At 47.7% G+C, this 13,806-nt stretch overlaps 1 long non-coding RNA gene across 2 annotated transcripts in view; it reads left to right on the plus strand.

Annotated features, from left to right (window-relative positions):
• LOC144382608 (uncharacterized) overlaps positions 1-13,806 on the plus strand; it is a 116,755-nt gene that overhangs the window by 46,377 nt on the left and 56,572 nt on the right. For both annotated transcript variants that reach the window (XR_013449908.1, XR_013449907.1), the window contains exons 2-5: positions 2,955-3,074; positions 3,179-3,277; positions 5,227-5,341; positions 6,314-6,436. This is a non-coding gene — a long non-coding RNA (uncharacterized LOC144382608). The remainder of the gene's footprint in view (positions 1-2,954; positions 3,075-3,178; positions 3,278-5,226; positions 5,342-6,313; positions 6,437-13,806) is intronic.

The following is a 13,806-nucleotide window of genomic DNA, read 5'->3' on the forward strand; positions in this document are numbered from 1 at the left end:
GGGACTGAGTGTTGCCCATTTGCAGTTGCTACCTCAGAGCAATTATCAGAGGGCTCCCCCCACATCGCCGGAGGCTATCCTGCTGTTGGCTATGCTGGTAGCTGGGGCCTGGCCGGACTTCCACAGGCTTGAAGGCCAGGCCTGCTCAAGTCTCGCACAGGGGTATGGACCGCGCATGTGCAGGCAGCACAGCTCGGGGTGGAGGAGCCCCTGACCCGGGTTAGCCTCTGGAGAGGACTGGCTACTGGAGCAGGCTCTTGGGATTACAAGGTAGCTGCCGAATTCCAAGCCCTAACCTACACAATTGCACACGGTCCCACTGAAGGCGGAGCTGGACTATCTGAATGGCCTTGCCGGGGCTGGATCATGCAGGCTGCTCAGGGTATCTATCATCCAGGAAGAGACACCTGGGAGCCTAGATGACTGTAGAAGCCCGGGACCCCAGCAGATAGTAAATCCACTTGGGGACCGATGGTTGCTCTTTTTAGGAGCTGACTCAGACCAGTTTTCAGGAGGGTGGGTTCCCTCTATCTTTGAGGCTATGCAGGTGGTTGACGAGGGGCCCTAGCTCCACAGGCTCCGTAAGCCCCCACTGCCCAAAGGTGGCTGATGGCATTCAGACTGTATACATGCGGGTGGCACAGCCGGCGGTACCAGGGACCTGAACAGGGCAAGTGGGGGAGGAGCTGGGTCACAAGCTTGCTGCTAGGGTGAGGACCGGGCATGCACCAGCAGCAAAGGTCAGTGTCGTCAGACATCTGGAGCAGAGCAATGTGGGGCGAGGCTGGGTCACAGGAGGGGGCTGTTCGGGGTACCTGGCATCTACAAATGTACACATTTCTGCTGAAGGCAGAATTGGAAAAATGGACGGGGCAGGCTGGCTGACTGGGGCACTCTCCAATAAGGGACACCTGGGAGCCTTAATTACTGGGGAAGCCTGACCCCGTTACTGCCATTCAGCTTGTGGGGTTCATGCTGGACTTCCAGAGGCCTGGACTGTCCACAGCAGCCCATGGGCAGCTTCCAGGGTGAAGACTGGGCATGTGTGGGTTGCACAGGTCAAGGTAGCTGGATACCTGCACCAGGGCAATGTCAGGGCACAGGAGGGATGTACTGGGGGTGGAAGGTGTCAGCCTAAAGTGCAAAGCCCATATACCCATTGTGAACCTTTCTCTCAAAGGCAGAGCTAGAGGTTTGGTGGGGTTTTTTTTAAGATTTTTTTTTTTAAGACTTTACTTATTTATGGGGCACCTGGGTGGCTCACTCATTAAGCATCTGCCTTCGGCTTGGGTCAAGATCCCAGGGTCCTGGGATCGAACCCCCCATCGGGCTCCCTGCTCTGCGGGAGGCCTGTTTCTCCGTCTCCCACTCCCCCTGTTTGTGTTCCTTCTCTCGCTGTGTCTCTCTGTCAAATAAATAAACTCTTTTTAAAGATTTTACTTATTTATTTGGGAGAGAGTGAGTGGTGGGGGGGGAGAAAGAGCGCATGAGCAGGGGAGAGGGGCAAAGGGAGAGGGAGAAGCAGACTTCCCTGCTGAGAAGGGAGCCCGGATGTGGGGCTGATCCCAGAAACCTGGGATCATGACCAGAGCCAAAGGCAGACACTCAATTGACTGAGCCACCCAGGCGTCCCCAGAGCTAGAGGTGTTTTAACTGCCTTGCAGAAGGGGCCTGGCTGGCATTACAGGCTTTCCTCTGTTTGGAGACACGAAGGGGTGCTGGTTCCTAGAGAAGGTGTGACACCATCAGGCAGTAAGTTCACATGTGCAACTGTTGCCACTTGTGGCTTTCAGCTCAGAGTGCTTTTTGGAAGGTGGGCTCCCTCCACAATGATAGCTATGCAAGTGGTTGGGGCCTGGCTGGAGTATCATAAACTTGAAAGGCTGGGTCTGCCCAAGGTTGACATATGGGATGGGTACTGCTCATGTGTGGGCTGCACAGGTTAGGGTAGCCCAGGACCTGGAAGAGGGCAAGTGTCAGGAGAGGCTGGGTCACAGAGAGGGCTATTGGGTGCACCTGGCATCTGTTAATACCAAGGCTGAAGCTACACAAAGATGCGTATTCCTCCTGATTGCAGAGCTGAAAGAATCTGCACTGCTTTGCCAGGGCGGGCCTGGGTGGGTATCTAGATGTATCCATCAAATAAGAGACACCTGGGAGCCCTGATTGCTGGAGAAGCCTGGGACCCCATCAGGCGGCCAGTCCAGATGGGGACTGACTGCCATCCATTTGCAGTGGCCACCCCAGAGTGATTTTCGGTAGATGGGTTCCCTCCGCACTGGCGGCTCTGCACATGGTCGGGGCCTGGCCAGACTTCCACAGGTTTGGAGGGCCCGCTGGGTCTTTAGATGTGAACTGTGAATGCACAGGCGGGTCAGGGTAGCTGAGGATCTCATCCGGGCAAGTGTCGGGAGAGGCCAGGTCACCGGGGAGGGCGCTGGGGATTACAGGGCATCGTCGGCATAATTCCAAGACCTAACCTACCTAATGCACATATTCCTTCAGAAGGCCTAACTGGAATCCTCTGCGCTGTCTTGCAGGGCTGGGTTGTGTGGGCTGGCTAGGGTAGCCTCCGGCAGGAAGCACCTGCGACCTGTGATTGCGGCAGAAGCCTGGAACCCCAGGAAACGGCGAGTACTCATGGCCACTGGTTGTGGCCAGTTAAAAGCAGCCACCTTAGAAAAATTTTCACGGGGAAGGCCGGGAGGCCAATCAGGTGCTTGGGGTCCAGCTGGAGTTCCCCAGGCCTGGAGCGCCCCCTGCAGGCCAAAGCCAGCTGATCCAGGGCAGGCTGCACATGTGCGAACCGCGCAGGTCAGGGTAGCCAGGCACCTGGAGCAGGGCACTATCAGGATAGGTCAGGTAACAGGAGGCGGCAGTTGGGAGTACCTGGTGTTTGCCTAATTCCGAGACTTAACCTACACAAATGTGTATGTTGTGTAATGTCCCTGAAGGCGGAGCTGGAGGAACTTGGACTGACTTGCCAGGGTTGGATTGTGCAGGCTGGCAGGGGTATCCTGAAGTAAGACACCTGGGAGCTGAATTGTTGCAGAAGCCCTGGACCCCAGCAGACGGTAAGTGCACTTGGGGACTGACTGTCATCCATTTGACGTTCCCCTTAGACACATGTCCATTTCGAGGCTATGCAGGTGGTTCAAGACGGGCACTATCTTTATAGGTCTGAGGGCTGCAGTGCCCAGGTGTGACTGACCAAGTACGAATGGCACATACATGGGATGGCCCACCTCAGGGTCGCCAAGGACCTGAAACAAGGCAAGTGTTGGGCGGGGCTGCGTCACAAGACCGATTTTTGGAAGTACCTGACATCTGCCAAATTCCAAGCCGTAGCCTGCATAAAGGTGCCGATCCTGCCGAGGGCAGAGCTGCAGGAATCTGGACTGCTTGCCGGAGTGGGGCAGGCTCCACTGCCAGAGGCAATGAGAGACACCGGGGGGCCCTGAGTACTGGAGAAGCCCGGGACCCCACCAGGCAGCCAGTCCTAATGGTCTGTCGTCACATTAATGCTGCTTGCTGCCTCAGAATGATTATCTGGGGGGTGGGCTCTCTTCACCCTGCAGGCTCGCAGGTGGTTGGGGGACAGCCTGTCCACAGGCCTGGAGGGCACCATCTGCCAAGGACCAGCTGACAGGGTGCTCGGACGGCCCGTGCTCGGGCCCGCGGGGCAGCGTAGCTGGGAACGGAATCAGAGCAAGCTTCAGGAGAGTCTGAGTCAAACAGCAGGCTATTAGGGATATGTGGTATCTGCATAATTTCAAGGCTTACCCAACACAAATGTGCATATTCCCGCTGAAAGCAAAGCTGGCTAGTGGGGTACCCTCCAATAAGAGACACCTGGGAGCCTTGATTGCTGCTGAAATCTGAAATACCAACACACAGTAAGTCTACGGGGGGACTGACTGTTGTCCATTTTAGCAGCTGTCTGGGGTAATGGGCTCCTTTTACATTTGAGGCTATGCAGGTGATAGGGAATGGGCCCTAGCTCCGTAGGGGCGGATAGCCCCGTTCACCCAAGGGTGGCTTTTGGAGTATGTACTGTGCCCGTGTGGGCCGTGCAGGTCAGGGTAGCCAGGAGTTTGTACTTAGGGACAGGGCGAGTATATGGAGAGGCCGAATCACAGGTTGGGGCTAGTAAGGGTACCTGGCATATGCCTAATTCCAAGGCTTAACCTACATAAAGATGGATTTCTCCAGAGGCCGATTTGGAGAAATCTGGACTGCCTTGCTAGCATGGGGCCAGGTGGGATGACAGGAGTACCCTCCGATAAGAGACACCTGGGGGCTTTGACTGCTGAAGACCAGGACCTTGTTAGAAAGGTCCCCCAACCAGTCTAAATGGGGATTGACCGTCACCAGCTTCAGCAGGAACCTCAGAAAGATTTTCAAGCGATGGGCTCTCTCCACAGTGGAAGCTAGCGGTAGTTCAGGACTGCTCTGTGTTCCAGGGGCTTGTAGACGGGGTCTGCCTGAGGCCGGCTTGCAAGGTGTGTCCTACACATGTGTGGGACTCCCAGATCAGGGTAGCTGAGGATCCAGAACAGAGCAAGCATCTAGAGAAGTTGGGTCACTGGAGCAGTCTCCTGGAGTTACAAGGCCTCTGCCTTATTCCAAGCCCTAATTTATACAAATGAGCATATTCTCACTGACGGGCAGAGCTGGAGGAAGATGGAGGGGATGGGCTGGCTAACCCGGGTACCTTCCAATAAGAGACATCTAGGAGACTTGATTGTTGCCAAAGTCCAAAAGAGGAGCACACATGGGGACTGACTACTGTCACTTTATTTTTACTTTTTTATTTAAATTCAATTAGCCAACATATAGTACATCAGTTTTTGGTGTAGTGGTCAATGATTCATTAATTGTGTATAACACCCAGTGCTCATCACATCACATCCCCTCCTTATTGCCCCACTTTAAAGCTGCTGCCTCAGAAAGATTTTTGACAGAGGTGGGGGGGGTGTGATGATGGGTTCCCTCCACCCAGAGGCCATTCGTGTGGTTGTGGTTGGGTTCCAGCTGGAGTCCCCTGCAGGGCTGACAGGGTGCCCTGCGTGCACGTGCAGGCTGTGCAGGTCGGGGTAGCCAGGGACCTGGGAACGGGCAGTGCCAGGCAAGGCCGAGCCACAGGAGGGGGGCTGTTAACGATAGAAGGCGATGGCCTAATGCACCAGGCCTACCTACTCGTTGTGGTTTTCTCTCTGACGGCAGAGCTGGAGGTTTTCCAACTGCTTTCCCAGGAGGGGCTGGGCCAGCAGGACGGGATATCCTCCATGAGATACCTGGGGGAGTCCCGGGTCCTAGAGACGCTGGGAACCCTCAGCCGGTAAGTTCACATGGGGACTGATTATTGCCCATTTGCAGCTTTCAGCTCAGAGCAGCTTTTGGAAGGTGGGCTCCCTCCATGCTGGTGGCTTGTGCCCAGCCAGAATTTCCCAAGCTTGGTGGACTGGATCTGCCCAAGGCTGGCTTAGGGGGTGTGAACTGTGCGTGTGCAGGCTGCCCAGGTCAGGATAGCTGGGGACCAGGATCAGGGCAAGTGACCTGTGAGGCTGTCATAAGAGAGGGCTATTGAAAGTACCTGGCATCTGCCTAATTCCAAACCTTAAGCTATACAAATGGACATATTCCCCATGAAGATAGAACTGAAAAAATCTGGACTGCCTTGCCAGGTCAGAGCAGGCTGAGATGGCCGGGGTACCGTCCAGGAAGTGACGGCTCAAAGCTGTGGTTGCTGGAGAAGCCCAGGACCGGTTAGACAACCAGTCCAAGTGGGGACAGTCTTTCACCAGTTTAAAGTTGCCTCAGGGGGCGCCTGGGTGGCTCGGTCGGTTGACCATCTGCCTTCGGCTTAGGTCGTGATCCCAGGGTCCTGGGATCGAGCCCCGCATCGGGCTCCCTGCTCAGCCGGGAGCCTGCTTCTCACTCTCCCTCTGCCTGCCGCTCTCCCTGCTTGTGCTCTTCTCTCTGTCAAATAAGTATATAAAATCTAAAAATAATAATAAAAAGATAAACCTGCCTCAGAAAGATTTTCTGGGGCTGGACTCCTTCCACCCTGAGACCCTTGAGGTGGTTGAATTCAGGCCAGAGTTCCCCAGGCCTGGAGTGTCCCCGGCAGCCCAAGCCAGATGACAGAGCAGGTACTTCACATGTGTGGGCTGTGCCGGTCGGGGTAGCCACGGACCTGGAACAGGCAAAGTTGGGTGAGCCTGGGTCACAGGAGGAGCCTTTTGGGCATACCTGGCATGTTCCTAATTCCAAGCCCTAACTGACACATGATCCGTATTCCCCCTTGAAGACAGAGCTGGAGGAACCTGGAATGCCTTACCAGGGTTGGATCAGACAGGCTGGCTGAGGCAGCTTCCAGTAAGAGACACCTGGGAGCCTTGATGGCTGCGGAAAGCTAGGACCCCAGCAAACAGTAAGTACACATGGGGAATGTCACCCATTTCCATGGCTGCCTCAGAACAAGTTTTGGGAGGTAGGCTCCTTCTACGCTTGAGGCAATGCAGGGAGTTGGGGATGAGCCCTAGCTCCGCAGGCCTGGGGACCTGGCTAGCCAAGGGTGGCTGACCGGGTGCAGGCTGCTCATGCCAGGAGGCACAGGTCAGAGGAGCCAGGGACCTGGAGCAGGGCAATGTCAGCAAGGCTGGGTCACAGGAACAGGCTGCTGGAGGTACCTGGCATGTGCCTAATTCCAAACTTCAACCTACACAAATGCACATATTCCCCAATGAAGGCTGTTTTGTTTTGGGAGGCAAATAATGCTCAGAGACTAATTTTGTCTTTGCCAACAATGTATTTAACAACGGTTCCCCATGCGAATTGCACGAGCCAGTAGCATACGAGAGAATGTCTTTTCATCAGATAATACAGAAATCACAGACTCCAAACCAGTGTTAGACTAATCACACAATTGTTCCAGGCAAGGAGTCCAAATACAGCTGAGGTGTATTTTTATAGGAGTTGGTACTCAGGAGAGACCGCTTAGCCAACCCAGAGCTGAAGTCCGGCTGCTGGTGCAAAAGGGAAAGTCTCATGTTGCTAGGGCACGTTGTTAGGGAACGAGGACGACTGCTGTGTTGATGGATAATGGGATTTTTGCTGGGATGCTAATATGGCTTTTGCCACCACCTGTGAAAGAGTCACATTTACAGAGGTAGGAGCTAATTGCCTCCAAGGTCTTCAGGGGTTCTTTTAGATCAGCCAAGTGTAGACTTGCCCAGACCAAACACTCTCCTAGTCCTCATGGACTCTCGGTATTTATAGTCTAATGTCCCCTTACCATAGCTGCTGCTTCATATGCTTTTAATGTAAGGCTCCAGGGGGCCCATCAGCAGCTGAGCTACTCAGTTCTTATGGGTGAGAACCGATGAGCTGATGACATCTGACACAACTTCACCCAAAAGCAACACTCAAAGCAAATTCACTTCTAAGAACAACTTTATTTTTGTCTTTGTTGTAAACAAGTGGATTTGAAATCCTGTCAAACCAACACACCACAGTCTACCCCGTGATTTCGGATCACTCACACACTAATACTAAGGGTCTAATGTCCTGTAGAAATCGAAATTCACAAAAATATCAATCTACCCTGTGATTCTACATCACTTAAAATGTTAATCACAAAGAGTCCTATTTGGAGAGCATTTTTCCTCTGACAAACATTCTTTTACACTGTAGTTGAATGGCCAGTTAAACAACTATGTTCCTAATATGATCAATATAAGCATAACAAAGAACTCTTTAACATGGTACCATATTTAATCTCCAAACAGCCAAAAGTTATGTTTCTTGAACCACTTAGTTTAACGTCCTTGACAAATATGTTTCCAAGTGAAGATCATCTTTACAGAGCTCCAGAGGGTGCAAACTTGCACTGTACTATCAAGCAGGTGTTCAATTGCCATAACATCAGCATTCAAGGCTGCCATTATGTTAGGGAATGCATGTGTTCGTTCCCTTTTTAATTCCTGCAAAGTTGTGTTGATTTTTATTAATCTTCCAAATGTGCCTTGACTTAGGTTTTCTAATGTACAATTTATATTTATTAGATCAGTTTGAGGAGGCTCAATGTGAAATATTTTTCTGGCTATTTTAATAGCTCTTGATCTTTTCTTGACCTCGAATAACATCTTTTCCCCTCTATTGACACATCCATTACCTGTTGTATTTTTACACATCACATCATGTTGTGTTCCTTATTTTCCCTTTGACTCCATTAGGATAGGGTGAGGTTTGGCTCAGAGCATGCTATCCTGGTTCAAGTTCCCACATAATATATAACCGGTTGGGGAGGCATCAAAGCCATAGTCCTAGGTACTTGTCTGGTACTTGTACCATCAGGTATATCCAGAAGTCCAGCAGTAATAAAGGTATTTTTGTTCCGTTCCAGCAATATATCCTTAGGAACACGTTTTCCTTCCTTCATAAGGGGGCTTTCTGTGGCCAGTGGGCTCCACTCTCCCTTTTGATATTGGGAAACTGCATATGTGGGTAACCCAATGTCCTATTTCCTCCTTTAAATGCCAATATTATAATTTCACCGTTGCCCAAGGAATGAGAGCCATTAGGATGTGTGATACCTACTTTCCTTCTGGTTGGGTGGTTATCTCGGGCGACAAGTACTGCCTTGAGATTATAGCTGTCCTAAGCCTACCCCATGTGTCAACCATTCCTAACTGTAACATTGACAATCAACAGAGAAACGTGTTTCATGTTGTTTTTTAGTATTATTTTTAGTGTGTTCTCCAGCTGCTTTATGCCAAACTTCCATTGCTCTGTGTACTTTTGTGTGAAATTTATTTATGTTTTGTAATATATTGTGAATATTTCCATCTGTGTACCCAGTGATGACAAAGCTACCATTGCATGTGTATTAAATTGAGATTGTTTGGTTTCAAAAATTGAAAATTTAATATGATTTGAGGGATTTGGGATTGAGAAAAAAATGGCTTGCCATTGTTGTTCCAGTTAAACCTACCAGTCCAACAAGGAACTGTAAGGGTTTCCTTCCTTTTAGTGAATCTGTCTTTGGCATACTTTGTAAATTGAGCATAAATGAGGATGGATAAAACTGAACACAATTAGGGTATCTGTATCTGGCTAGAAAGTCCTACATGTTAAATTTCAAAGTGTAGGCTCTCTTGTAGGGTATGACTGGGAGTGATTTTTATCAACATAGATTGCCATATTGTTAGGGTAGAAATCTGCAGTGTGAGAAAGAAGCCTGATACATACCACAAAGGATAATGATATGTGATATATGCCTCGTTTCCTAGGTGTCCTCTATATAACATACAAGGTGTCCCTATCTTTTAAAGTCTGGACATAATATCTGTGGATCTATTGCTCACATTGTTCATTCATACCTATTTTCTAATAGGTGAATATGGACTAAACAGTGTAAATTGGGAGTGTAGTAAATGATCAGTTTTTTGGCCTATTTCTATTTAAAGATATAATTGCCCATGCTGCATATTCAGCAGCTGTTTTTTTGTTTGTTTTTTACAATAAAATGCTAGCACACAAATCAGGAACTAAATCTGAGTTATTTTCAGAGTCTCTGTCATGTGTCCAATGCTGCACTCAATTCAGTAAAAGTACAAAATTCAGCACCTAGTTGCATTGGTTTTAGTTTTTTACTTTGTTTTAATATAAAGTTTATTAATGAGACCGATACAAATAGTTATAAATACAAAGACCACTAATCCCATGCCAGGTCTGGGCCTTCACATTTATTCATTTAAGAAGCCTTACAAAATTTAGATCTCATAACAACTTGTTAATGAATTTAAAAATTCTTTTAGGCCCCTATAAGGTAGATATTATTATGATCCCTTTTTTAAAAAATGAGAAACTGAGGCCCAAGCCAGTAAGGAGCAGAAATGAGATGGGAACCCAAACAGATCGGCTGCAGAGCCGACCCCCTTACCTAGTACATACATCTGCCTTTTATTTACTTGAATATTTTGACTCTACCAACTGATGTACTTTCTTGTATATTTTTAAACTCAACAAACTGCAGTAAGGACCCCAAATTTAAAAGTCTCATGTTCATTTGAATATTTGAGCCTTCACTTGAGGATCCTGGAACTGCCTTGAGGTGTCCAGGTGCAGCTGGTACCTTTTAGCAGCTCTCGAGCACTAACTGCAGGAAAAGAAAACAAATCCCAGCCTTTGATTAAGGGAGCACCCAACAGGGTCTCAACTAGAAGCACCCAGGATTTTAGACAGAATCCCATACAATTAGTGGAGTACTCTAAAGGAACAGGGTAAGTAGATCTAAGCCTCTCAGGTTTTGCCTCAAACTCTAATTCTTTTTCATGCATTATTTATATTTTGTCATAGACAGCTTTAGTTTTGAAATTATATTTCCTAAGCATTGAATGGATACAGATATTCTTTGCATATTAGTGCAACTTTCCAAAAGCTCATTATCAGCTAATGCAATCTAATTAATGTCAAGAACCAAAAGAGACTTTTAAAAAAAGTTCTAGAGGAACAATCTCTGCAAATTCATATTTTCCCCAATATTACTTGGGTTTTATAGGACCAAATACAAAAACAATATCATTACATTTGGACCATAACACATTTCAGTTTCAGTTTTGTATTTACATTATGTTTAGTTATTTAGTATTTAGATCATTCTAATTCCGGGCGATTTTGCCCTATCTCCAAAGATCATTTTAATTCTGTTACAACAACAACAAAAACTATACTATTCAGCAAGTTACATCTTTGAGAAGTTTTGGTTAGTCTACACAAAATGCCATGCCATGCCTGCATCCTCAGATTCGCATTCTATGGTTACTGCATGGATGCCTTAGCGAGGGAACACAAAATCCTTTCATTCTGGTTATTGTTTATGTGGTCCAGTAAGGGCTGCAAATGTGGGAGATAATTTTGCTAGAATCCACATTTTACTAAAAGGCTAAACAGTCATTGGTCTTTTATGGAGAGGCCACGGCTTAAGTCCAAGGCTTAATTTCCTTTTATCCATTTCCTTCAATGTATTATATATTCTTATTTTTGGTTTTCAACACTGTTGTGCTAGATGTGTTTTTCTTTGTATCCATCCTGCTTGTATTGACAGTTTGTTATTAATAGCTATATTTTGGAAAATTCTCAGCTGTGTTTTAGAAATTATTTCTTTGGTCCCTTCCTTTCCTTCTTTTTCTTAAGGGATGTCGAGTACATGTGTTAAATTGTTTGATGTTGTTCCATAGGTCTTGGTAGTTCTCTTCTGGTTTCGTTTTGCTTTGGTTGCTTTTTGACTTTTAACCACAGTGTTTTTCTTCTTGTTTGTGTTTCTAATTTCCATTCATATATTTTCAGTTTCACTGAATCGTTCCTCTTTTGTTCCCAGTCTGCCTATTGAAGGAGTTTATCTTCGATACCATGTTTTTCACTTCTAATATTTCCATTTGGCTTTTAAAAAATCACTTCCATGTCTCTGTTAAGATTACCCATTTGTTCGTGCATGTTGTCCACCTTTTCACTGGATTCTTTAAGATATTAATTATAGTTACTTTAAATTGTCTGATAGTTTCACCATCTGGGCCATCCTTTGACCTTTTTGTGTTGTCTATTCTGTCTGTTGATAATGGGTTTGGGGGAGTTGCTTTTTGTGTGTCAAACAGAATTTTTATTCAATGCCTATTACGTGTGTGAAAGAATAGTAGATACCAAGGTAAATGTTACTTATACCTGGAAATAGGTACACCTTTTTCTGCCAGGCCATTAATGTGAGGAGTTGAGCCAATCTAGGCAATAGTTGAACTAGCTTTGGGTTTTTTAACTTTAAGCTTCCCCCGTGGTGGGCTGCTATTTCCATGTTCTTACTGGGAAGTCTGGGTGGTCAGGGGTTTTCTGCAGTAATTCTCCTCTATCAAACAGACCCTGTTACTCAGCATGAGATGTGAGTGGGGCAGAGGGTTCTCTTGGTTCTCCTGTTCGAGCGATAGGGGGAGGCAAGTGCTATGTACCTGAGTCTCTAAAGTGGAACTTTCTCAGCATTCCTACTCTGAGCCTGTGGTGGGCAACTTTGGCCTCTGCCTTAGTTCAGGTCTAGAGCGGCAGTGTCCTAGGCACAAGCTACATGTGGCTATTTAAAATGTAATTGTAATTAATTATAATTACAAGTAATTGGATTTACTTTTTACAATTACAATTACACATGCAGCTTGTGGCTCCTGTATTGGACAGCACAGTTATAAAACACTTCTGTCATCACAGAAAATTCCACAGCACAGGTCTAGAAGGGCAGGTGGCTGAACTTGGCCTTGTGTCAGTGGAGAGTATGGGGTGTAAGTGAGGTTGTCACTCCTCTTCTGGCAGCAGCAGACCTCTTCTACACATCAGTGTGGGTCTTGGGCAAAAGCAGGTCCGAGAGCACCTCCCCTTGGAGTCTCTGCAGGGTGCGGGGTGTGGGCAAGCTTCTGTTCTTCCCCAGAGGCAGAGCCCTTCACCTGGGACCAGCGTGTGCACGGGGTTCCTGCCTCATCCCCAGCAGGTGATGGCTTTTGCCTCCTGATGGAGATAAGATGCAAGACACGGCAGAGACTGAAGGCATTTGTTTCCTGTGTCAGGAGGGTCTGTGGCCCTGTGCTTGTTCCCTGGCGGTGGCCAGTCACTGCCTCGTGGTCACTCAGGGACCAGAACACAGACGAGTGCCTTCTGGTGGGCCTGTTCCACCCTGAAACCTCGTCAGGCCCCATAGCCTGCGTCGTGACGGGGCTCTCCAGTCCTCCCCGCCTGTCCCTCATCTTTCTCACCAGCACCCATTTGTGAAAGAAGATTGAGCTTAAATTTACCTGTGCAAATAGACGGTTTCTTTTTCAGCATTTTTGAGGTTTGAAGGGGGCAGGTTTATGCTACTAGCTTGCTGCCATCTGTGGAGTGTGTTGATTCAGAGATGTAATTTATATTGATGATATGATTTCCTCTGACTTCTGCCTGTGCCTTGATGGTTGTGTTTCGCCCTCAATTATAATCAAATCATGGGGGTTGTCTTGATTGCTGTCAGATCACTTATAAATGGAGCTAGAAACATTTAAATTAACTGGTAGGTAAGCTTAAAGTACTAGTCTAAATATAGAAAAGGACGTTTTTAAAGGAAGTAGTTAATATTTTTCTTCCTAAGTTTGCCTTTGGTGGTGCATTATTGTGTCTTGAGACTGAATTTTTCAGAAATATCCCATAGGTAAATGAAGCAACCGCCATTTTTAGAGCTGAGGCTTGCAGCACCAGGTTGCATTGGTATATATGCTGGGTTATAATACCAAGAGCCAGTTAGTATTCGGGCCAATCCTCATCCTCCAAGTCAGTGTCTAATAGAGTTGTTGCTCAGGATTCTTGTTGATTCCTATGTAGATTAAAATGGAGGTGTCCACTGCTTCATCAGCTTCTCTAAATATTTAGTGTCTCTACTGATGGAAGCTTTCCTAGTGAGTAGATGGTGCTGACAGTGAAGGATGGGGTGGAGAGGCTGGATTTGGTGATGCTGGTGATGTCGATGAGTCCTCCGTTGCAGTGAGGTGACCAGGAGAGTGATCCCTGGATAAGGCAGAGGATGTCACCGACAGTTGTACGGGACCAGAAGGCGGCATTCCAATTCAGAACACTGGCACAACCGCTGCTGCTGGAGCTGGCGGAAGACGATCCACAGCTGCAGTGAGTATGGTCTCCAACAGTGAGCAACAGGCAACAGAGTGCGGCCAGCGGGCAGCATGCGGCACCGACCCGCTGAGTAATCTTGATAGGGTTAAAGATGCACGGTAGATTCCT

This window comes from Halichoerus grypus, chromosome 7 (genome assembly GCF_964656455.1).
Source record: "Halichoerus grypus chromosome 7, mHalGry1.hap1.1, whole genome shotgun sequence".
In the NCBI taxonomy this organism is placed as follows: domain Eukaryota; kingdom Metazoa; phylum Chordata; class Mammalia; order Carnivora; family Phocidae; genus Halichoerus; species Halichoerus grypus.